This window comes from Dipodomys spectabilis, unplaced genomic scaffold, assembly GCF_019054845.1.
Source record: "Dipodomys spectabilis isolate Male_0828 unplaced genomic scaffold, ASM1905484v1 ptg000140l, whole genome shotgun sequence".
Lineage (NCBI taxonomy): Eukaryota > Metazoa > Chordata > Mammalia > Rodentia > Heteromyidae > Dipodomys > Dipodomys spectabilis.
Window position 1 is genome coordinate 7,382,761 of NW_024870817.1, and position 25,928 is coordinate 7,408,688.

The following is a 25,928-nucleotide window of genomic DNA, read 5'->3' on the forward strand; positions in this document are numbered from 1 at the left end:
GATGCCCACTCTCTCCACTTCTCTTCAATCTAGTATTAGAATGCCTAGCTACAGCAATAAGACAAGATGCAGACATAAAGGGGATCCAAATAGGGAAAGAAGAAATAAAACTCTCCCTCTTTGCAGATGACATGATCTTGTATTTAAAGAATCCCATAGACTCCACTCCCAAATTACTCAAGCTGATTCAAAACTTTGGCAAAGTAGCAGGTTATAAAATTAACCCCCAAAAATCCATGGCTTTTCTGTATGCCAACAATGAGAAAAGTGTGGCTGAAATTAGGAAAGCAACTCCATTTGTAATAGCCCCACAAAAAATAAAATACCTAGGAATTAACTTAACTAAAGAAGTGAAGGACCTCTATGATGAAAACTTTAAAATCTTGAAAAAGGAAATCAACACAGAACTTAAAAAATGGCAAAACCTCCCATGCTCCTGGATTGGAAAGATTAACATCGTGAAAATGGCAATACTTCCCAAGGCTATCTACAAATTCAACGCAATACCTATCAAAATTCCACCCTCATTCTTCAAGGAAATAGAAGAGGCAATCCAAAAATTCATATGGAACAATAAAAGATCCCGAATAGCAAAAACGCTCCTCAACGGAAAGAACACTGCTGGAGGAATATCAGTACCAAATTTCAAACTCTACTATAAAGCCATAGTAATCAAAACAGCTTGGTATTGGCATAAGAACAGACCTCAGGACCAATGGAATAGAATTGAAAACCCAGAAATGAACCTACAGACCTATAGCCATCTAATCTTCGATAAGGGAGCTAAAACAATAGAATGGAAGAAAGACAGCCTCTTCAGTAAATGGTGCTGGCAAAACTGGTTAACTACACGTAGAAAACTAAAGCTAGATCTTTATATATCACCCTGCACCAGAATCAACTCCAAATGGATCAAAGACCTTGAACTCAAAGCAGACACTCTGAAAACATTACAGGATGGAATAGGAGTAACCCTGGGTCTCCTCGGCTCAGGCCGAAATTTTCTGAATAGAGACCCAGAAACACAACAAATCAAAGAAAGGTTGGACAAATGGGATTGTATAAGGTTGCAGAGCTTCTGCAGGGCAAATGACATAGCTAGCAAGATCAATAGAAAGCCCACGGATTGGGAGAAGATCTTTACTAGCCATACAACGGACAAGGGTCTCATATCTAAAATATACTTGGAACTCAAAAAATTAAACCACCCAACAACAAATCCTCAAAGAAACAACTGCCCAATAAGTAAGTGGGCGAAAGACCTAAAGAGAAGCTTCTCTGAAGAAGAAAGAAGGATGGCCAATAGACACATGAAGAAATGTTCAACATCCCTAGCCATAAAAGAAATGCAAATCAAAACAACATTGAGATATCACCTCACTCCTGTTAGAACAGCAAAAATCAAGAACTCTAACAACAACAGATGCTGGAGGGGATGTGGACAGAAAGGAACCTTACTTCATTGTTGGTGGGAGTGTAAACTTGTTCAACCACTTTGGAAAGCAGTATGGAGGTTCCTTAAAAGACTCCATATAGAGCTCCCCAATGACCCAGCAATCCCACTTTTGGGCATTTACCCAAATGACCACAAACAAGGCCACACTAAAGCTACCAGTACAACTATGTTTATTGCAGCATTATTTACCATAGCTAAGATATGGAACCAACCCAGATGCCCCTCAGTAGATGAATGGATCAAGAAGATGTGGTATATATACACAATGGAATTCTATGCCTCCATCAGAAAGAATGACATTGCCCCATTTGTTAGGAAATGGAAAGGCTTGGAAAAAATTATATTAAGTGAAGTAAGCCAGGCCCAAAGAAACATAGGTCCCATGGTTTCCCTTATTTGCAATATCTAGTATAGGTATGAGTCAAGCGGAAAAAGTCAGAGAATGTGATGTTAGGAAACGAACCCTCAAATATGTATTTTAATGTTTTTGTTTCTTTCATGCATGTGTTTCTAACGCATTTATAATATTATTTCTTTGTTGCTTTGTATGTCCCTCCCCCACAGTGTAACCCCCGCTTTCACTATATTTGATGTCAGTATAACATGTGGAGGAGACGGGGACAAACAAGTCGTTTAAGGATTCAGGTGGACCTGTTGCAACAATGAGAAGTACAAAATGTCATGTCAAAACCAGCTTTACAATGTCGGTGGGGGGGGGTATGATTGGGTGGGGGGGAGGGGGGAGGCTGGGAAGGGAGGTGAAGGGTAAACAAAGGAGGAGGCTGCAATGCTTGGTAAGAAATGTATGCATTTTCCTGCCCATGTAATTGTAACCCCTCTGTACAGTATGTTCTCAATTAAAATAAAATAAAATTAAAAAAAAAATACTTTGCACATTCTACCAGCAGCATCTGAGATGGTCTTTTCTCCAGGTGACAGAAGTTCATCACAGTCCAACAAGACTTGTGTCATATTGGGTGTTTGCTGCTTTCCTGAAACCATCTCAAGAAGATTTTGGGAGCAGATCTGGGAGATTTTTTTTTCTTTTTTTTTTTTTTTTGGGTCCGGTCGTGGGGCCTGAACTCTAGGCCTGGGCGCTGTCCCTCAGCTCTTCAGCTCAAGTCTAGTGCTCTACCACTTGAGCCACAGTGCCACTTCCGGCTTTTTTCTTTTTGCTTATGTGGTGCTGAGGAATGGAACCCAGGGCCTCGAGCATGCAAGGCAATCGCTCTACCACTGAGCCACCTTCCCAGCCCCGACCTGGGAGATTTTAAGTAATAACAGGGGGTGTATATGTCTCACCTGTCTTGCTTTCACTATGAAATACTGACCTATCCCTTATTTAGATAACCAAGTACTGGAATCATAGCAGTATTCTACTTATAGGAAAGACAATTTTAGAGAAAATCATAAGTTTATCCTGAAGGTTGTATCTTCATACACAGTCACACAAGAGACAGCAGAATAAGAAAACTAAAAATAAAATGAATTTAAATAATAAAAGCTACTTGACACCAGCCATATAAAGCAAAACAAAATGGTAATAATCCTTTCCAAGTCTGCAAGTTTCCAGATTTATCATCAGCATACTAATCATCTCTCCTTCCCTTAAAAGATATTGGAAGAAATTGCATTGGAAAACACATAAAAGTAAATAATTAGAAACACATAATTAAGACACTTCATTGGAACATCTAACCAAAATCATACTCCTGGTGTTACAATCTGCTCCCAATTGCACTTACAACATTTTGGAGATCAGAGACCAGCCTGACTACTCTTCTTACTGCCTGTAGGTCACAGAGCCTAGAATTTCTCTATCCCAGCCTACTAAGTTTGTGGGACATAGCTACTATCTTCTACAAGGCTTTCCCCCTAACTCTCAACCCCAAGTAATTCTCCTTTCTTTGATTATATTTACTGTATAACACTAAGAAAATACAAACATTAAAAATTCAAACCATGAGTTAGAGACAGTAAGTAAACTACTATGTATGTTTACAAAAGTGTTGAGGAGAAAAATAGCAGTTGAGGGGTAAGATTTTACAAGTGTAGGGACTGTGTGATGAGATTGTATTTTCAGATTGGACTTAGTAGATAAACTATAGAAGCCATGCCAAGAGAGTGTGAACGAGAATCTCGATAGAGACACATATCTAGAATAGACACAGAACATTAACCAGTGTTGTTGAAGCAAAATAAAATAAAGTGGTCATTTAAGTGACATGGGCAAGAGGACAATTTTTGTGCAGAATATTATACTATTATAAGAATTTGAACCTTCCCTCTGACTAACAAACTATTGGATGGTATTGAAATGAGGAATGACAAGATTTGACATGCTCTAACTCACATGTTAGCTGGACCAAACTGCCTACTAAATAAAAAGAAATTTCAAAAGAAGAAATAAGACAGAGGTCATTGTGTTGAACCAGGTAAGAGATGATAGAAGCTTTGGCCAAATTGAGGGCAGTGGAGGTAGCAAGAAGTAGCTTGTCTCTGTCTAGTCAGTCTGCTAAAGCATAGTGGAATATAAACATTAGGATTTTCCCCTAAGAAGCTAAGAAGTTCAAGTCTTCTACACTGAAAGATTCCGTGCCAGAAAAGGACCAGCAGTATAGAAGCTATGTTTTGGCTGTTATCTCACATAGTGGATGGGAAAAGGGTTCTTTCTTGGGCCTCATTTCTAATGACACTTATATCTATCACTTATGAGTATTCCATCTTCATGACCTACTTCCCTCCCAAGTGCCCCACCTGATATTACCATGTTGGTTAGGTTTCAATACTATCATTTTAGAAGAACACAAATATTCAAAGAACTGTAATATCCCATATATTTGAAGAAAGGGTTACTGGTCAATGGCATAATGTATACAAGAGAATGAGAGTCAGCAACGTTTATGACAAGATTGAACCTGGAAAAAAAGCTTAAATGATGTTTCCATCAACTTAGACAGGAAGACTATGGGAGGCACACTTTCTTTAGGGAGGTAGGAACAGGTTGTGAGATGCTTGTGACAAGTCAAGCTTGAGATAACTTTTATGCATCTAAAACTTGAGGTTATTGTTTGAGACTGTATTGATAAGTAGAATTAGTTAAATGAGAAAGGCTTGAGAAGTAAAGAAGATATAAAGAGCAGGGTGAAAAGGAGCATTAACAAGATAAAGCTCTCTCTTTTCTTTCCCCATCTCTTTGTCTCTCTCTCTCTCTCTGTCTCTCTCAAGACTTGTGTCCAAGTTTCCTGGATCACTCATTATGTTGTTGGTATTTTAAAAAATGTATTAACAGCTTGTCAGTATTCTGGTAGACTGAATTGTTGTTATACATTTTAGCTTTTATTTCCATAATTTCATACTTGAGTTCCTTTCAAACTCTTTAAAGAATGTCAACTTGTCTCAAAGATTTATGAACTTCCAACTCATTAATTTTTGCTATGTTGGTGAAAAGGTTGAACATTTTCCATAAAACGGGTCATTTTAATTTCTACTTTCAAGTAATTCACTTTATATTATTCCCATAATTGTTCTTATTTTCCCAGAAGTTATAAAATTTCCACCTAACTCCTAGAAAATTTGTGAGAATAGTATCTATCATATTCATTCATAAATGTTAGCTGCAAGCCTAGGAATAGTGTTCCTTCCCAAGGCTATGAAAAGTAATAAACTTTATGGCACCCAATGATGTCTGCTTTCTTGTGTTCTCAGGTTACATGCTTCATGGTTGGACATTCTAAGATCCAGAACAAGATTCCTATCTGGGGACAGTGTGAATGACTGACCCAGGAGACAAAGTAATACAGTGTACTGCACTGGGTGTAAAGTGCTGCACTATGGAGACTGAATGCATAAAAAAATGGAGCAAAAGTGCTCCATGACCATATTTCCTAGAAACGAATTCCTGCTCAGCCATTTGCAACACTGTGACTTTGAGCAAATTATCTAATCTGACTAAATTGCAACATCTTCACTACCAAATGAGCATAAATATTACAAACCTAACAGGGAAAGTTAATTATGATTGCATGAGATGAATTCTGAAGAATGCTTGGGCTGATGATAAATCCACACTATGCACTTAACAAATATTAATCACTAATATCATTATTAAAGAGGACTTGAGATTAACTACTATATGCCTGGTTACTTATTAGTTTTCTAGTTTATAAACTAGGCATTCTGTTGTCAGTGGTGGAGAAAATAAAATTCATCTGATAAAGTCCTAGATGAATAATCTCATGTTTGATTTAATTAGATTTGATCAAAAACGTATTTCAACTCAAGCCTATTTATAATTGAAATATAAGACTTCTGAATAACAAGACTTCTGAACATGACATGAATAAGCCCTAGGTTTAATATAACCTGAAAAAATCTGTATTACTCTACAAGTATTCAAATTAGGAATTTGTAAAGAATAATACAACTAAAACAATCAGAATACTATCCTGAATAAAAAGAAACTCGTGAGGGTCAGAAAAACTATATATTTATGACTATTTTTATGTATCAGTCATTAAATATATAGCAAATGTTTAGTGCCTATAGCATGGTATAATATAATGTGAAATGTGATTATCTTTACAAATTAATATGTATTTTTTCTAAAACCAGCCTTGTTGCTTCTCGATTCTTCTCTCACCTTTTCAGCCATTCCAGTTCAAGTATTTTAATATTCTCTCTCGTTAATGCCAATACTCAAATGCTGTTCTCTCTCTCACCATCCCTCTCTCCCTGTCTCTCTCTCTCTCAAGTTGGAACTCTGTGTCTTGCACTCTTGCTTCATTTTCTCACCGAAGGCTAGTCCTCTACTATTTGAGGCATACTTCCACTAACTGGAGAAAAAAGTCTCTTTGCCTTTATTCCTGGGCTGGCTTTGAACCTTGATCCTTACATCTCAGCCTCCTAAGTAAGTAGGATTACGCCAGCAAGGAGCTCAAATATTGTTTTCTAGAGTTCAGGCTTTGATGGTCTTTTATTCTTTCTCTGTCTTGCTCTTGTGTTTTATTTATTAATTGGTTAAGAAACTCATCATATCTCACTTGTAGTATTTCAACGTTCTCCTAACTTTTCATGGCTAACTTTTACTGTTTACAATCAATTCTGCCACACAAAAAATTTGCTTATATATAAAGGTTATTTTATCACTTCTTTATAGTTATTGCCAATCACAGACGATTTAATATCTGTGACTTCAAAGAGCATTTTTAAAACTTCCCAGTTATGTAACTATCAATATTTTATCATGTATTTTATCTTGTTTTATTTTTTTTGTGGCAAGAGGGTGGTCCTGGAGCTTGAACCCAGGGCCTGGGTCCCTGTGCCTCATTGTTTTCAAGGTTAACACCCTTAACACTTGAGCACAGAGCCACTTTCCTGTTTTAATTTTTAAATAAATTTCTAAGACCCAAGCATGTATTTTTTAAAAAAGATTTTATTGCTAATTGTGTACATGTGAATTAATCATGTTTCTGTAATTGAAGCAATGTGATGCTAGGATTAAGATGGAAGTCTCCCCAACTTTTATTAAAGTGATATTCAGCATACATCATACATGCTTTCAAAGTGTGGTCTCTACTTAAATGTGTGTGCTTTCAAAGTGTGGTCTCTACTTAAATGTGTGTGCTCACCTCCTAATGTATCTTCACACCTACTCTGTACTATATCCCAACCTACAGGCTATTTACTATGTCTTCTTTATCCCACGAGTCTTTCCGCAAAGTTTCCTTTGCTTAAATTACCCTGATCTTCCCTTACCTCTATTCTTCATTGTCCATACTACTACCCCTTTACTATAACATATTATAAGATAAAATAGTAAGACATCAGTCTGAAGTCCAAAAGTAAGAACATGAAAATGACACTGCACTTACTACAATGACTAAAATAATTTTTTAAAATAAATATTGGTAACAAAAGGAACCAAAATACAAGGACACGTGCACCTCCATGTTTATTGCAGCACTGTTCACAATAGCTAGGATATGGAAACAACCCAGATTCCCCACCACAGATGAATGGATCCAAAAATTGTGGTATCTATACACAATGGAATATTATGCAGCCATTAGAAATGACAAAATAATGGCATTTGCAGGGAAATGGATGGAGCTAGAAGGAATCATGTTGAGCGAGGTAAGCCAAGAGCGAAGAGACAAACGGTACATGGTCTCCCTGATAAATGGATGCTAAATCCAAACTGTTAGGTGATTCGACAAAACTAGCAGGACTTAAAAAACCAAGAACTCCCACTCATCTGGTCGAACCACTACTAAATATCCCCATACTGCTGATCACATGTATGGTGTATAACATGTGAACACCGTTATATGTTACAGACTGTGATAGACAATTTGCTCCAGGAAAGTTAGAATGAACTTGTGACTTTAAATGAGCATCATTATTCCACAATACTGTGAAATTCTGGAAATTATGTAATCACTTAATCACAATCAAAAAAAAAAAAAAAAAAGAACCTCGGGGAAGGTAAGGAGGAAGGGGATGGTAGGGGGAAAACAATGGAGGGGGTAACAATGTTCAAGAGGAAGTGTACTCATTACCTCACTCATGTAACTGTAACCCTCTGTATAGTATCTTTACAATAAAAAAATAAAATAAAATAAATATTGGTAAGTATGTAGAACTCATGTTTGTTTGTAGTAGAATTGGAAAATCTTGCAGTCACTTTGAAGGACAAATTGTCTGACTCTTATCATCATATAACAAGCAATCATATTTCTTGTTATTTAATCAAATAAGTGTAAAATTACATACAAAAAGATCCCTGTAAATTTTTGTTCATAATTGTGAAAAATTGTAAGCAAAATAGATATTCTTAAATAGGTGAGTGGATAAATAAATTATAGTTTATCTGGAAAATGAATAAAAGTAAATTATTCATCCAGCCACATAAAGATCTAGAGAAGAATTAAATGCATAATATTAAGTAGAAGGAGCCAATGTGGTGAGCTACATAATGTATAATTTTATTGTGAAGAAAAGCAAAACTACAGATCCAGTAAAAATATTAGTGGTTATTAAGTATTATTGCATACATAGGGATGTATAGGTGGAGAATACATAATTTTGAGACAGTAAAATAATGCTTTAGTGTCTTCATATCATTATACACACACATACATGCACACACACACACACACACACACACACACACACACACACACACACATATATGTCAAAAGCTACAGAACACAAAAGATCTAGAATGAACCCTGATGTAAACTTTATCTATTAATGATGTGTCAGTGTTGGTTCATTGACTACAAAAGAGGTTCATACTGGGTTTGTGAGTGGAAAGGGGAGCAAGAGAAAATCTCCATACTTTCCACTCAGTGCTATTAATCCAAAATTTCTCTGGAAAATGCTCTATTTTTTCTAAAATCAGAAAAATAGATACTTTGCTAGTACACATAAAATGTTTTATAAAATTTCATGAACATTTTGTAATAGTCATAGTAAAACATATGGATTATATGTCTAAACAATGAATCTGTAGAGATTATGAACTGCTGAATTCTAGTATCTTAACGTTGTCAGGACCTAGTGTATCCCCTACTGTGTGATATAGTCTCAGTAGATATTCAGTAAATATAGAGTCCCAGTTGAGACAAACTTGAAAGGAAATGTACTCACTACTTAACTCATGTAATTATAATCCCTCTCTATAACACCTTTATTATAATGATAAAGTAAATTTAAAATATTCCCATTAAAAGAGGTATACAGATAAAAGCATATACTATTCATCTCCAACTGATTCATCAGGTTACACTCATATTATAAAATAAGTGAAACAAGGATGTAAATTGGAGAGTACATTGCAAGATCAGTACCTATAGGATTCAGTTTCATGTTGACACTTTGTTGAAAATGTTGTTAATCATTTATTAATCCTTGAAAATATGTTGGTCTTCATGTAGGCATACTTTTATTGTCTTACACACATTTAAAATCTTAAATTTTTCTTGTAGGAACTGGAATAGATGATTCTTTTCCATGAAATAAGACAACCTTTGTAAGCATAATTGTCTTGGCTACAGTCATTAATATCAGGGATAGGCTAACGTTCAAGCAATTCTCTTCATTCTCCCTTGATGTTCTGTTTGTGAACTAGTGTAGCCTCACAGTTACAGCTGGCAAATTGAAATCCACAGTAATTAAGTGATTTACTCCAGGTCAGAGAAGAAAAACATGCAATTGGCATGAAAATTGAGGAGTCAGACATGAGTGCTTCTTTGTAGTCATCCACCATTGTGTACACCAATTATCATAGACAAAGTCACTTCCATATTAACCATGGTATGGTTTCCAAGTAGAACAAAATAAACAACTTCTTCGTAAAAAAGATACCTAAAATTCACCAGCAATCTGTCAAAGCCCTTAAAAGTTATATTTTTCTATAATAGTTTATTTTCTCCAATGTAGAAATATTGCAAAATTCACATAACTTTCATACTCCTATACTAGAATAAAAAGAAAAGAGAAATAAAAAGGAAATAGAAGATTGTCATTCTTTCCTCTCCAAATTATAACCAATGTAAACCAATAGGTTGCAGTGATTTTAAGTGCAGGATTCCTTTGGCCTTTTTAAATTCTTAGCATTCAGAATTGTAAGCCTGAGTAACAGAACCTAAGCCATGTAATGCAGAAAAGCCACACAAGAATTGACATTACTATGTACTACCAAGAATAGCGATCTATTTCCTTGGACCTTCGTGAGTTCCGATCTCATAATTGCTTTTTGCTACAGTTATGGTATTCAGTGTTAGTCTCTCCTCTTCATCTATTTCCTCCTGCTTTCTCAATCCTGGAGTTTCCACCATTCACTCTATCCAATGATGACTACTCCACTTTCATGATTTCGGCACACAGATCTCCAAGCGCTAGACTCATATATTTTAATTTTTTGTTGAATATTTCTAATTTTATATTCTATAATTCACCCTGTTTAAAACTGAATGCTCCTCTTCACCTCAATATTCACAAGACTTCACATAAATTCTTCTTTAGATGGACAGAATAACATATTTTCTAGGAACCTGTAGGTGATTCTTGACATTACCAAATCCACTTTCTCTTCCAACATATATTCAGCCCATACTTATTAGAGGCCTTCCAATATTACTTTATACATGCACTTTATCTGTATGGCTCCTATCCATGTCAACTCCCACTGACCTATTTTGAACACAAGCTATTTGTGCATAAGTGCCCTATTTCCAAGTTTTTCTTATTCCCTCCCTTCTCCACACACACAAAAAGCTGATGAATCTTTCCGTAAATCAGAATTTACAATGTAACTTTCCTGTGCAAACACAGAAGAAAAAGCCACCTGAATATAAAGTCCTGCCTAATACTTCCATATCTTCTTCCACCATGTTCTTTGATAAGGGATGCATAAATGTTAAAATTGCCTACATTTCTCTCTATAAACTTATACATGGACAGCAGCAGCTACATGTAATCTGAAGCTGAAATGTATGGTTAAAATTTAGACTATACAAAAATTAAAATTGTGCCCAATATTATATAAAATTCATTTTCCTGTAGTCAATATGAATTAATTAAAAATTGCAAAATATCTAATGGGGTTTTTGTTCCCAACACAAAGAAATTATGTGTGTCTGAGGTGATAATAATGCCAGTTACCCTGATTAGATAATTACAATTTGTGTGCATGTATTGGATTGTACATTTTACCCCATAAATACAGTATAACTAATATGTGTTGAAATAAAATGCATGAAAATCACATAAAATCCATCCTTTACATCATGGCTTAAAGTTTAGGAATGTATAGGTAGCACATATAGGATAGTGTCGCCCCATTAGGGACTGATCTCTGATTTTCAACTTCATTGTGTGCAGTCATAATTACCTGCTCCTCTCTTCTCTTTTCTCTGTTCTTACTGTCTACATTTAGCTGCTACCTGTCAGGAAAATGCCACAAAAAAAAAAACAACACGTCAGACAGCCACAGATTGCTGGCTTGCTTCCTTTTTATCTATCTAGACTTTTAATCAAATAACCCACACCTTGGCTTTTACAAGCTAAATTAAAAAGAAATTTCTGACTGCTGAAAACAAAATGCAATAGTAATCATAGGAAGAGGTGCTAGGCAGCAATCACCACAGCACAGAAACAATTAATTTATCACATAATTTGAGGGGATGGGTAGGGTTGGGAAAGATGGGGCAGAATGATGGAAGGAGTGATATTGATCAAAATTTGCTGTATCTATAAACTGATTTCTTGAATGAAACCTCTTTGTTCAACTACTTAAAGATAATAAAAAACAAAGAAAATTTAGCAAGTGACTTTCAATATGCATTGTTCTCCATAATTTTAAAGCATAACAGAAATCGGTATTTACTTACTGTGTTTGCTACTTAATTATTGATTTGTTAAGGTAGTTCTACCTTTCCCCATTAAATTCAAGTTCTAAAGATTAATAAAGTTTATTTCTCTTTTTTGGAGCTGTAACCACAATATAAATATTTGATATATTTTTTTAAATGTTTGACAGAATTCTTCAAATCTAGGTAGTATGTTAAAGAATGTGACTCTGAGCTGCTTATATTAGAGACTTGGTAATAACAAAGAGATGGAACTGGAGATGAAGTGTTGATTTCAGTAAATAAGACATGGCAGAAATAGCCATTGGATTCACCATGTGACTATTATTCATAAGGTACTACAGGGAAGGAAAGAGTGTGCCGATTTTTCCATTAGATTCTATCATTCCTTGTGCAGTTATTCACTTAAGAACTTGATCCAAAATAAAGGTGAGTATTATGAATAAACTGTGAAAAAAATTGTTGACAAAGACAACTTGAAATAATTGGTGGTGGTATTGTGTGTGTGTGTGTGTGTGTGTGTGTGTGTGTGTGTGCGCGCGCGCACAGGCGTGCACGTACGCACTCACATGCACGTGTATCTAGTACATGCTTTGTCCATTTCACAGCAATTTTTTAAGTTCTCATGGATGCTGTGCATAACTGACATCTTGGTGCAGTGGTTCTAGACTGTTAATACTTAAATAAAAACACATAAAAGGATAATGCAGAAACAGGATGAAAATAACGGCATATATGATAACGTTGTGGTCGAAAATAGTTGGTACATTTCAAATCCCTACATTTAGAAGTTTAGAAGTGAAATTCCCAAGACAATCTATGCCTAATAATCTTCAATTGCCTGAAAATAATCTTTAGTTGAGAAGAATCTTGATCCAAAAGGGAATAGAGGTTCAGTGTAAAACTTTGCACCTGGTGTTAGTGGGAAAGCCAAACTTTGCAGGGTTTAAATCATGAGGTGGTGTGGTAGCCAAGCAACTGTGGATCCAAGAAATTAAATTACAATCTTGTGTTGGTTCTACAGGGTGAAAACTGATGTAACAGCTGTTTCTTACTCAGGACTGTTAATAGGAAAATATAATGTTTGCATTTTCTCATTTTAAATATTGATTTTTATTCTCCTTACTGGTCAGATATATGAGGCTCATTTGTTTTTGGTGTATTTTGTACTGTTGTAAATGTATCTCCTTTAATATGTTATATGGTTTTTGATTAACTCTCCCAGATACCACACAATGAGACTGCTCGAATAGCTTACCAGCTTCTTCCACTCTCTGCCCATTAAATAAATGACATTACAACAGGAAGCAAACAGCACCAGCCCCATAATGCTCTTCTGTTTTTGACATTCAGAATGACTATTCCATGTGTAGAAGTGCTCTTTCCTTTGTGGCCAAAATAGAAAGGACATTTCTCAGGGATGTTTTCAGTCACACAAAATAACAGATGTATTGTTTAATCTAAAACTTAAATCAATGCCTTGAAATCTATTAACTACAAAAGAAATTTCTCATGAGACTTACTCATATTACAAATATACTTAAGAAGAAAAAAGAAAAATATTGGATGTTTTAGAAAAAAATAGAATTTTTAATAAATTTTCTATAAATATACCATCTGATTGTTCTTGGCTGACTATCCAGTGTAGCTTCTTTTTCTTCCTCTGAAAGCAGAATCTATTCATCTGAGGGCGAACAAGTGACCTAATCTTGGTAAATAGTTGGTAAATGCAAGTGTCCATAGCTCAAATGTGTAGAAACTGAGCACATGTGATGTATGGCAGACAAATTAGCCTCCTTTCCTCAGATTTATCTGGCTGAAAATTTCATGGAACAATTTTCTCTGAAAGGAATTACAAATATGTATTGTGTGTACGTGTGTGTATGTATGTATGTATATCCAGTGATACAAGCTGCCATTCTCTCCACCTCATAGACAATACTAAAAATAAAAACCTAGAGGTCAATGACTAGAGGTCAATCAACATAAAGGACAGGTGGCGTGTGCTAATGTCATCTAGGTCTTTGCTTTTCATTACTTTAAGATATATATATATATATATGTATATGTACATATATATACATATACATTAGGGAAGGCCTAACTAAAATATCTATTAAATAATTTCTTCACAGATTCATTACATTCAAGTTCTTTTTCATAAGTAATTAAATAAGTATATGTATGTGTGTATGTATGTATATATATATGTTTATATATATATATATATATATATATATATATATGAGAACTTTCCCGAGGCCCTATTTTCTACTCCATAAAATGAAGATAATAATCATTACTGGCCTCACATTAGTTCTTCAAGGTTTAGATGATACATACATGTAATCATTGTCCAAAAAGTAAAAAAATAAGTAATGGTCTGTTTCCTATTTGGGAGATGAGATCTCTGAGATTCAAAAGGAAATTAAATGGGTTATTAATATGGCCGAAAGTAAATGTCACACTCAGAAGAAGAATTCAGTTATTTGTCTCCAAAATACCTGTTCAATTTATCTTAGGAGGACGGCTGGAGAGATAAGGAAGAGAGAAGAGGAAGATAGGAGAAAAAGAAATATCTTTTCTAACTGAAATGTCATGTCTAAGTCCCTCTTTTAGAATTAAATCACATCTGGTACACATCATATACTGACTGAAAAATACCTTCTATTTGCACAAATTCTAAGATGAGTATCATCTCTAACAAAGAAAGGTACTTGGAGCCAGAGTTTCAATAAAGCCAAGGCCAAACAAACATATGCAACTCTTCTAGTGTTTCCATGCTCAACTGTGATATAAACAAACTGTTTTCTATGCACATCTGGCATTGCAATGTGTGCACAGCCTCTTCTCTACTTGCAGATCAAAATGTGGTCATGTAGAATCCATTTCAAAACCCAAGCTTTCAAGAGAAGAGTCTCTTAATTCTCCAAAGAGTTGTGAGGCTGCAGCAGTAGCTCCACAACCTTGTCCCAAGCCCTCTATATTTCTGAGGTGAATCTAACATATAAGCTATCAGATAGAATCCAAAAATCATTTTAACAGCTAAAATTCTACAGCATTGATAAATTCAACTAGACTTTTTAATCCCCCTTCTTTTTTGTCTCCTTCTTTGTCTCTTTTGCCATTGTCACAGGAACTCATAGGCACTTAAATTCCAGCTAAAGAGAGTCTCATCAGCAGTTCAGTCAATACATCAACATCACAATGAAGTAGAATTTCCAAGTAGAAATTGGAAGCAGATTTCCCTTTACAGTCAAACTGTCACTATATTCCTTACTTGATACCAGGATAAAGAAAGTTATTGTTAAAAATTGTTAACTTGTAAAATACTACAATAAGAAGATTTTTTGATATTCTAATCCAGGGATTTTACATGAATAACAGGTTTAGAGTAGCAAAAGTTTATTCTAACAAAAAATTTTATGATACAAAGAATGAAAATGATTTGAAATGAAAATGAAAATGATCCCCTTATAAGGGAGTATCACAGTCCTACCATTGTTTAATAGAAAACCTCTGGACCAAGTTCTCTTCATAGGAAAAGATGGTGTGGGTGTAGCTCAATATAATCTCCCCAAGTGGCCTTATGTTTTAGACTTTTCACCTTGATTAATGTTGCCTCTGTCACTTTTGGCTACCAGCAGAATTTTCCTTCACATTTTATAAATCTGGCCTTTCATTAGTTCTCATTATCCCAGCAAGACAGGCTAGAATTGTCAAAATGAACATTAAAAAATACTAAGAAAAAAAACACTAGGAAAATACAAGAGACATTTCTCAGTGACTGTGGAATGAAACATTTTCCTTATTTCTCACATTTTAAACCAAAACCTCAAAACTGAAAGCAATGACAGATGTTTTACTTTTTAATGGAAGATCCCAAGTGAATGCCAGGTATCAACTCGACAACAGATTTCTCAGAGATGGCTAACCTGGTCTTTCTACCTCCACATTTGTCCTTAGATTCTATATTTTTTATTATTATTATTATTAGTAGTAGTAGTAGTAGTAATTATTATTTAAATTATCCTTGACAATCTTAATATCTTTTTATTTTTTATAATTAGTATATATTAACAGATCAAAGGAAGTTTAGTTATGATTAATTCCATACATACATATAGTATATTTTACCAAGTTCACCACCTCAACTATATTCTCATTCCTCTTCTTCTTTTGTTTTGGTGGGGGTCCAGTCGTGGGGCCTGAACTCTGGGCCTGGGCACTGTCCTTCAGCTCTTCAGCTCAAGGCTAGTGCTCTACCACTTGAGCCACAGCGCCACTTCCAGCTTTTTTCTTTTTGCTTATGTGGTGCTGAGGAATTGAACCCAGGGCCTCATGCATGCAAGGCAAGAGCTCTACCACTGAGCCATCTTCCCAGCCCTCCTCTTGTGCTTTTCCCCCTTTTCAAATAGTGTCTAATGTGTTTTATTATGATATCTTCTTTTCTCTCTTAGCTAATCTCTAATTCTAGTCTATCCATTCTCCTGAAAATAATATATTATTTTTCTTTATGACTCAATAATATTCCAGTGTATGTGTGTGTGGTGTGTGTGTGTGTGTGTGTGTGTGTGTGTGTGTGTGTGTGTGTGTGTATTCTTTATCTGTTCTTTGGTTGTTGATACCTCAATTAATTCCACTGCTCGGCTCCTGTGAACAGAGCTTCAATAAACATGGGTATACAAGGATCTTTGATATATATTGATTCATACTCTTTTGATTATATGTCCAACAATGACATGATGGGGTCAAAGGTAGATCTACTGAGATATTTTTGCAGAAACTCCTTTCTGATTTGCATAGTGGTTACAATAGTTCAACTTCTTACTAACAGCATGTGAAGGTTTATCTCCCCACATCCTCACCAGCATTAGTTTTTGTTTGCTTTCTTGATGGTTAAAATTTGGATTGGGGTGAAGTAGAATGTTAAGAAGTTTTCATTTGCATTTCCTTTATGATTGAAAATGTTAAAAGCTGCTACATTGTCTCTGTCTCTCAGTTTGCTTTACAGTAGTAACTTCTCACCTTCATGCCCCACCAAGTAAAAAGAAAATCTCCAATGAAGAAACACTACAGATTTTAAAGGAGGTCTTACAAACAGACTGGGATGTGAAGATTCCTGTGGGCATTCTTTAAGTGTGACAATTATTAAGCTTAATCTACTATATCTCTAGACCAGTATAAGAGAATTGGCCAGTTTTCACCTAGAATTCAAAATACATTTGAATCCAGAGAGTAGACTGAATTTCTTAAATAGAAATGGTAACTGTGGAACAAGTCTTCTTGTCCTGGCAAAGAGTAATACATGTCCTGGAGCCAAACTAGATGAAGCTACAAGGAGCAAATAAGGAAGAGTCACTTTCCAGCTATCTCACTTAAGAAAGAAGCCTCCTATGTGGAGTTTTCCAGTAGTGAAACATTGTGGTACCCTAGATTATACAAAAGTGCATCCATGTACAAGTGGCCTCCAAAGAGGTTCTGAAGGTATACACCAAGAATTACAGGCGATATGGGGTTTACTATCAACTTATTAAGTCTGATTCACTGAGGGCACAGAGTAAGGAAACATTTCTAAGAGCATCAGCTTAAGAAAAGAAATTTTTCTCTGGTTCCTCTTCTCAATTCTAAAACAGAAAATCTGGAATACATAAAAGCAAAGAGGAAGAAAATAGCATACATCCAAAGATGGTTCCCATTTCATAAGTCAGGCTTATTGGGAGGAAAGAAAGAGGTTTAAAAAATTGGAATAGAAATCAAAACTTTTATTACAATTGGAATGAAAATTTATATCTTTAAAAGTAATCTTCAGGGCTGGGAAGGTGGCTCAGTAGTAGAGCGCTTGCCTTGCGTGCATGAGGCCCTGGGTTTGATTCCTCAGCACCACATAAGCAGAACAAACCAGAAGTGGTGCGGTGGCTCAAGTGGTAGAGCACTAGCCTTGAGCTGAAGAGCTGAGGGACAGTACCAGGCCCAGAATTCAGGCCCCACGACTGACCCCCCCCCCAAAAAAAAGTAATCTTCAATATCAGAATATAAGATTGTCCTTATAGCTGAAAATAACTGAAAGATTTGACATTTGCATATATACTAAGTTTTCAAAGGAAATTGAATTCAAAGATTTTAACAGTTTTTCTTCCATCTAATTCAACTAAATTAATTAGTTATGAAGATAAATAGGTAAGTGTGTTATTTTCACCAGTTTTGTTCTTCATGATATTTTCTATGTGAACAAAAGACACAATTTATTTTTAATATCCTTAAGTATTCCATATTGTAATTATCATCAGAATCAGCTATACAATTAATTTGGAGTCAAAACAACAACAACAAAAGTATCAGTTCAAGTTCCTTATTTTAATAAAAGTTAAGAAAATTTTAAGAGCTTTCTCATCTAATTTCAGTTGTAATTCTTTCTTATCTCCTCTCCTGTATCTTGAATACTGACTCCAAATCTCATCTCACAAGAATTGTATTTGCTTTGCCCTTCCCAATGAATATCCTATTCAGACCTCTATGATATGGGTTCATCCTTCTCACCTGCCCTACCTTTCCTATTAGGAAAGATACAAAGAAATTTTCTCCTCTCCATTGTAAATCTATTTAAATCTCATCATCAAAAATTTATTATACTCTGATCTGTATCCTACCTACTATGCCTTGTTCAGATTGATAATAGGTATAGCATTTATCACAGAGATTCTCCTAGTTACTGTAGATTCAGGAAAGACAGTTGTTTCATTTTTCTGTGTATGACTAGCTCACTATCATCTCTACTATAAAAAGCATACACTACACATTTATTAAATGCAGGGATGTTCTTGGACTTAGAATGGAAGGTGTAACCAAGTGGAACATTTTGTTTGAATGTTTTGGTCCCTGCATTTGAGAAAAAGAGAGAGGAAAGAAAGAAAGAAAAGAAAAGAAGGAAGGAAGGAAGGAAAGAAGGAAGAAAGAAAGAAAGAAAGCAGGAAGGCAGGCAGGCAAGCAGGAAGGAAAGAGAACGAAGGAAAGAAGGAAGGAAGGACTGAAGGAAGGGAGGAAGGAAGGAAGGAAAGAAGCAAGGAAGAAAGCAAGCAAGCAAGGAAGAAAGAAAGAAAGAGAGAGAAAGAGAAAGAAAGAAAGAAAGAAAGGAAAGAAGGAAGGGAGGAAGGATAAGGTTTTAAGCAAGGAAAGAACACTCAGGAGAAGGTAAAGGTGAATAAAAGAAAAGTTTATTGGAGTACACTCCCAATACAAACTCGCAGAGGAACTCCCTGGTGGGGATCAGAGAGGTCACACAGAGTCTTATGTAGCAGGGTTTATATGGTTTATATGGAAGGAAGGAAGGGAGGGAGGGAGGGAGGAAAGGAAGGTTATATTTAATACATTATGTTGGAAATATTTTTCGAGATCATTTCTTGTAGAAAAAATATAGAGGTAATGAATTGAAAAAGTATAGCACAAATATAGGATTGGAACTGACGTTCATAATTAAACTCCAAGTCCTGCTCTGGACTGGTTCTTCAAACAGTCTCAGACCCACAGTCCTTGTTAAAATTGTGTGCTTTAGGGCCTGGACACATGCCTTGCCATTTGGAGGAGCAGGAAATTATGAGAATATGAGAAATAGTCATGGGCTAAAGGAATTTGTGGGGGTGGCATCCTTGGAAAGATCCAGGGACAGTTCTGGTTGTCATAGTGCTGTGATCTGGCATTTCCAGTGAAGACAGAGCTGAAATCTGCTGGCCATGCCAGAAAGTGGAGGCGGCAAGAAAATAGGTAGAATTCATGAAGCAAAAAATTTGCAAAGCACTAAACCAGACTTTCAAGAGCCAGGAGTTGTTGTTTTGTAAAACTGTGAATAAATTATCTTTTTTGACATGTGATTTGAAGTCTACCAACTTCCAAAAGGCAAAAAGTGTCAGTTAAATAGTGGAGTATCCTTAGGCATGTGCTGGAACAATTGAATTGCTGTTGTTTTTCTTTGATTTTTGTGCTTCCCAGTTCATCTTAAGAGCCATTGTCAGTTTTCCTTCCCAAATAAGATGCACATCCTTTACAGCTTAAACCAGAAAGATAGAAGGGTAGTGAGACCACATCTTGGGACTTCTTACTTAGGGAAGTATATTAAATTCTTAATGTGTTTACTGAACAAAGCCAGAGGAACTTGTTTTCCCCTAACACATTTCAGTAAGGAGAAAGTAGCTGCTGCATTTCCTCCCAGATGATCAGCTCACACCACAATAGGTACACATTTTCTGCATAGCAATTGTAGATCTCATTCCCCAGAGAAACCAGGGATGGAGCAAACCTGGAGATTGAATAACCTATCATTTTATATACCTCCAGCATGGGATGTAGATCTTTCTATTTAAGTAAAATGAGGTCAGTGCTTTCTTGTTGGGAATTTAGTATGTTATTAATCCCTTTTACACTCTATTCATAAGAAGCCTAGTCTCAATTTCACTCACAAGCCTCCCCTCTCCTCCCACCAGCCAAATGCTTATATCTAGAAAAAATGCACCTCACACTTTCTGTATTAGTTATTGTTTCTATATCAGCATGAATTCTGAATGTTCTGCCAAATGAAGATTTAATAATCATAGGTGGCTAAGTTCCAGCAGCTATGATAATTTAGTGTAAGAAAAAGGGAAGAAAAGCAGAAATATGAAGGCTACAGAAAAAAGGGAAAAGATCCAGGGAACACTAATCTTAAAGGAGCAAGATGGTGGGGTTTATGCAGTAAATAAAAGAAGCTGCTTGGTTTCTTTCTCCCTTTTGCTTCTTTTTTTCTGGAATGCTTTGCTTTTATAAAACAATGGGACATATAGACACATATTTACATGTATATATACATGGATATACATGGATATATATGGGTATATACATGGCTACAGCTTGCTGGCTGCCCATTGAGTTATCTTCCAGATAAATGAGTGGTGCAGATTCTTGCCTGACAAGACATTCGGTTATTTCCTTAACAGGATTAGAAAAAAAGTGCTCTAACAAGCATATTTTTATAATTAGTTTTCTTTAACTGAATCCACTTGCTGCTGTGGCTCTGATTTCTAATCAACTGGAAGTGAATAGTTCCACAAAAGTCAAGTAAAATAAAGTGTAAAACAACTACCAATCAAGTATGTAACTCTGAGACTAACAGATTCATGCTGAGTTTAGTAATATGATAACATAGATATGAAACTTGGACATCATCTTCAAGAATTAAGTGTATAGTTATCTCAATGTATGTTCCCAAAGTTTTTGTGATTCTGGTCATAAAATTTGAGTATAGTATCTCTCACTATCCAATCTCCACTCACCTTTCCAGTTTCACCCTGGGTAAGCTGTTAGAGTGGCAATTCCTTCTGCCATTCACTTGGTCTTTCTGCTTCAGTTTGACAAACTCCTTCATCCAACAATTCCAAGCCCTCTTTCACTGATCAATTTCTCTATACATGATTCCTCTGCTTTGAATTACATCTTTGTCACTGGTAAATTCCAACTTTTCCAGGGCCTTTCCTGTTCACCTAGGGGCAATAAGTATCTTTATCCTTCTCACATTTGCAGGATTTTATTCTTAGGTCACTTTATAGGTGTACATGCATTTGTGTCCCAGACATTAAAGTGGAGGACTGTTAGATATTAAATTAGGTAGAAAGCCACCACAAGGTCTTCAGGCATAAGAACAGAGGTTTTTTTTCTGAACTGCAGGACTCCAGCTGTTCACATAAAAAAGAACCGACACAGGGCAGAGTAGGAATTAAGTGGGAGAGGGCATGGAGAAGGTATGGCCACAGTAGATATGGATGTGACTTCGGCGTCTGGGAACCTCCCTCGGCCAGAGAAGTGACCAGAGTGGTCCAGAATGTGGCCTCAGAGAAAAGGAAGGTAACTGGTTCAGCTGTGCCAGTCACCTAGGTAATGCAGGTGCGGGGGGGGGGGGGGGGGGTAGGGGGGGGTAGGGCGGGGCGGGAATGGAAAATGGCGGGGTCAGGAGGAGGGTTGAGGAAAATCTATGTGCAGATTTGCACACAGACACGGCCAGACCTAAAAAGACCACATCAGAAGGAAAGTTTACCCATGGTGAATTCTTCATTTCATTCGTGGTCTGTATCTTCATTGCATGGACAATGGAACATAAAAGAAAACTCTAGCCTTAGCCTCACTGTTGTACGGTATCCAGTAACTCTCATCAGCTCTCTGAGCCTCATCTTTCCCAACTGCTTAATCTACACAGTAGAAGTTCCTGAGTTGTAGGGTTGTTCTTTTTTTTTATTGTGAAAATACTGTACAGAGGGGTTACAATTACATGGGCAAGATAATGAGTATATTTCTTATCAAGCATTGTAGCCTCCTCCTTTGTTTCCCCTTCCCATCCCTTCCCATCCTCCCCCCGCCCCCCAACCAATCGGCCTTTCCCTGTCCTCTACCCCTCCCCCCCAACAAAGTTGTAAATTTCGTTTTCAACATAACGACTTGTACATCTCATTGTTGCAATGGGGCCACCTGTATCCCTATTTAAACGATTTGTTTTTTCCCTTCCCCTCCACAAATTATACCGACATCAAATACAGTCAAAGCAGGTGTTACACTGTGGGGGAGGGACATACAAAGCAACAAAGAAATAATCTTATAAATGTGTTAGAAACAATCGCATGAAAGAAAAAAATTGAATATATATCTTAGGGTTCATTTCCCTAACATCAACTTATCTGACCTTTTCTGTTTGACTCAGACATATACTAGCTATTGCAAACAAGGGAAACCATGGGACCTATGTTTCTTTGGGCCTGGCTTACTTCACTAATTTTTTCCAAGTCTTTCCATTTCCTAACAAATGGGGCAATGTCATTCTTTCTGATGGAGGCATAGAATTCTATTGTGTGTAGGGTTGTTCTAAGAATAAAACAAGATATGTAAGGACACCTCATTTATTCAAAACTATTAAGTGAACGTGACATATGCAAGACTAAAAAATACCCAAGTTCTTACTTCTCAAATATATTAATATTTGAATATTTGAATATTAGCTTTAGTTGTTTACAAACAAAACATGTTTTTATTTTCTCACTGACTTTGACTCAAAGGAATCAAGCTAAAAAGCACCTCTCTCTATGATACTCTTCTCTTTTCTGAGAGGCTTTTTCCAATTTGAAGAATATTATTGAGCTTATAAAAAATGTCTATTTTTTCTGAATTTGTTCCTGAAACAAATAAAAATGTTCACTCTTGTTTTAGCCCCTCTTCAGCATTTATAGTAATCTCTCAATTATGTGAGAATGAATGGTCAATAACCTAAAAATTATAGGTTTTAGTTTTCTTTCACTGCTGACCAACAACTCTTTTGTTTTTTTTCTGTGCAGGGGATTAAAGCCAGGTCTCATGTGCTCTATCACTGAGCTACATCCTCAGTCCCAGATAACAACTAAAATTCATGTAAAATATTAGAGTCAATGAGAATTTTATTGTATAGGACAGAGAAATGCTAAGCAAACAGTTTTAACCCAGAACATCACCACCTAAAACGTATCCTTTCCATTAGTGCCTTGCTGAAACAACTGACAATTATAGCTGTCAGAAAGTGGTAAAGCATTTCTGTAATCCCAGTTATATAGAACATATGAGTAGGAGGATCTCAGTTCATAGTCAGACTTTGTAAAAAATAAAAATAAATAAAAAGAGAAACTTTATCTGAAAGTAACTAAAAGCAAAAGGGGTGGAGACATAACTCAAATGGTAGAGTGCTTGCCTACTGAACACAAAGCTCTAAATTCTCTTTAGTTGTATCAACCATTCTCAAGGCATACAGTGCTTATGGGTTGTATAAGAATACACTTGATTCTGTGTACTAACCATTCTCTTCTTGGCGTGGAAGAAAAGTCCAGTTTGACACTAGTGATAAATTTAGCCTTCTATTTTTACAGAAAAAGAAAATGCCATAAGTTTGCTTTGTTTAAATGTACTTTCCTTTACCTAGGTTGACAATGCTCACAGAACTAAGGTGGTAATTTCTCTTATTTTGGAGAACACTAGTGGATACTCTAAAGCCACTCATTTATTTATAAAGGATAATTATATTACAATATGGCATATTTATATACCCCAAAAGAAATATACAACGCTTAGTGCAAGTCAATATTAGTAGTTGTAATTAGGGCAGAGTGTGACAGTTATCTGAGTTATACTAAGAACATCTTAAAGGTCCTAGGATGAATATGTTTCTAACATATTTAAATATCCTAGTACTTTCCTTGTCCTGAGCAAGAAGTAGATTGCTTACTTCCTGAGGTTTTTAATAAGTTCTAAAAGTTTGTAGTTCCCTTAGATTTTGCTGTGTTATGTTTTATATGATATTATACTGTATTAAATAAATATCTTTATGGAGTTCTCCAATGGGATATGTTTTTACTTTTAAGCCAGTTTAAAGATAGAAATAGCATCTTTAGAATATTTTTGATTCAAAAATTTAAAAAGACAAAATCAAACATTGTCAGGTAGAGAAAGAAAATTATACATCAAGTACAGATAATAGTAAATACTATTAGTTAATTCCTTCATATGCCCAACAGTTAGTTCTCCATTTGCTAAAATAGAGCACGTTTTGGCTACTAAAAGATTTATTCTCTTACTACCTGTGCACGAAATTGTTTGCTTACTTTTAAGCCCTTAAGAACTTGGGTGTTCCTAAGTGCTTCATTTCACAATAGACTAATTCTTGCCTAAGAAAAACTGCCTGTAGTAGTAAGCCTAAAAAAATGTAATCCAACTTACTGGCAATATTAAACATAAAGAATTTTTTATCTTAAGCAAGCACAAGGATTAGTCAGTTATCCAATGATAGGCATTGTTTTTGCTCTTCAAAATATTGAATAAAAATAGAAAGAAAAGAAAAGTAAAGCCATCATACAGTTCTAGCCTTACATTCTTTATTTTCACATCAGCAAAATGAAAGGTTTTCCAAAATCCAACACAGTGAATGAAAATGATTCCGATTGCTAGATACATGTTTTCCTATTCATACTGAAATCATTACCTCCTTGTGTGAGCTCAGAAGAATGATAATGAGCCAGTATCAAATAGATAAAAGCCAAGAACAACAGTATAGGGAGTGACAAAATAAGAGAAGTATCTCTAGAAGTCATATAGAGCAGGAGCCAGGAGTAATAAATTTATAGAATCTTGTATGTAGTTCACCTTTTTTATGATTTGGTATTGAATTTCAATCTATGTCTTTGGACGATCAGAAAATAAAGAATTTGTTTTAAGGAAAGCTCCTTTAAGAATAACTAAAATAATCCCAATACACATATTTGTCCTGCATCATTTTGGTCCCTTGAGAGAGTTAATTACACTATTAAATCTATAGGTTAACTACCAAGGAGTTGAAAGAAGGAAGACCTAGAATTTATTACAATCTGAAAAGGGTACATTGAAGTTGTACTGGACATTTAACACATAGTTAAAACACAGAATCGTAAGAGAAAAGTAAATTCAACCTTAGAGTCGCCTTCCTTTTCCACTCAGATACTGAGTAGTTTGTACAGGTGTTTACCTTGGGAAGACATAGTGGGGTTTTAGAGTCAAAATATTTAGTTCTACTTTTGCAAATGACTAATGTGAAATAGGAGGAAATTTGAAAGATAGGTGAAATGTGTAGGTTGTTATGCTTTTTTGTTGCCTGAATAAAATTATAATTATTACTACATCTGAGGAGGTAATAAATCTCAGAATGCAGTAAGCAGTGATACAACTAGACTTCATTCTGGCTGCTACCAAACTTCAGAGAACCAGGAGCAATACTGACATACCACATTCATCATAGTCCAGCTCTCTTTTCCGTGTTTCATGGTTTGTGACTCTTATCTGTCAGTAACTTTTAATGGGATTTCCAATCTTAGAACATTTTTAGTTCTTATAATCACTATTCATTTTTAACAAAGAAAGAAAAACTACTGTATGAAGTATGTACATTTTGTAAGCTAAGTGGTCCCAATCAGACTTTAAGAAGCTTTTATGTTTCTCATTTTATTCTCTGAAGGTTTCTTCTAGTACCATTACATTTTTATGCAGCTCAGTTACACTAAAAGAAATCATGTTTAGATATTGCTTATAGA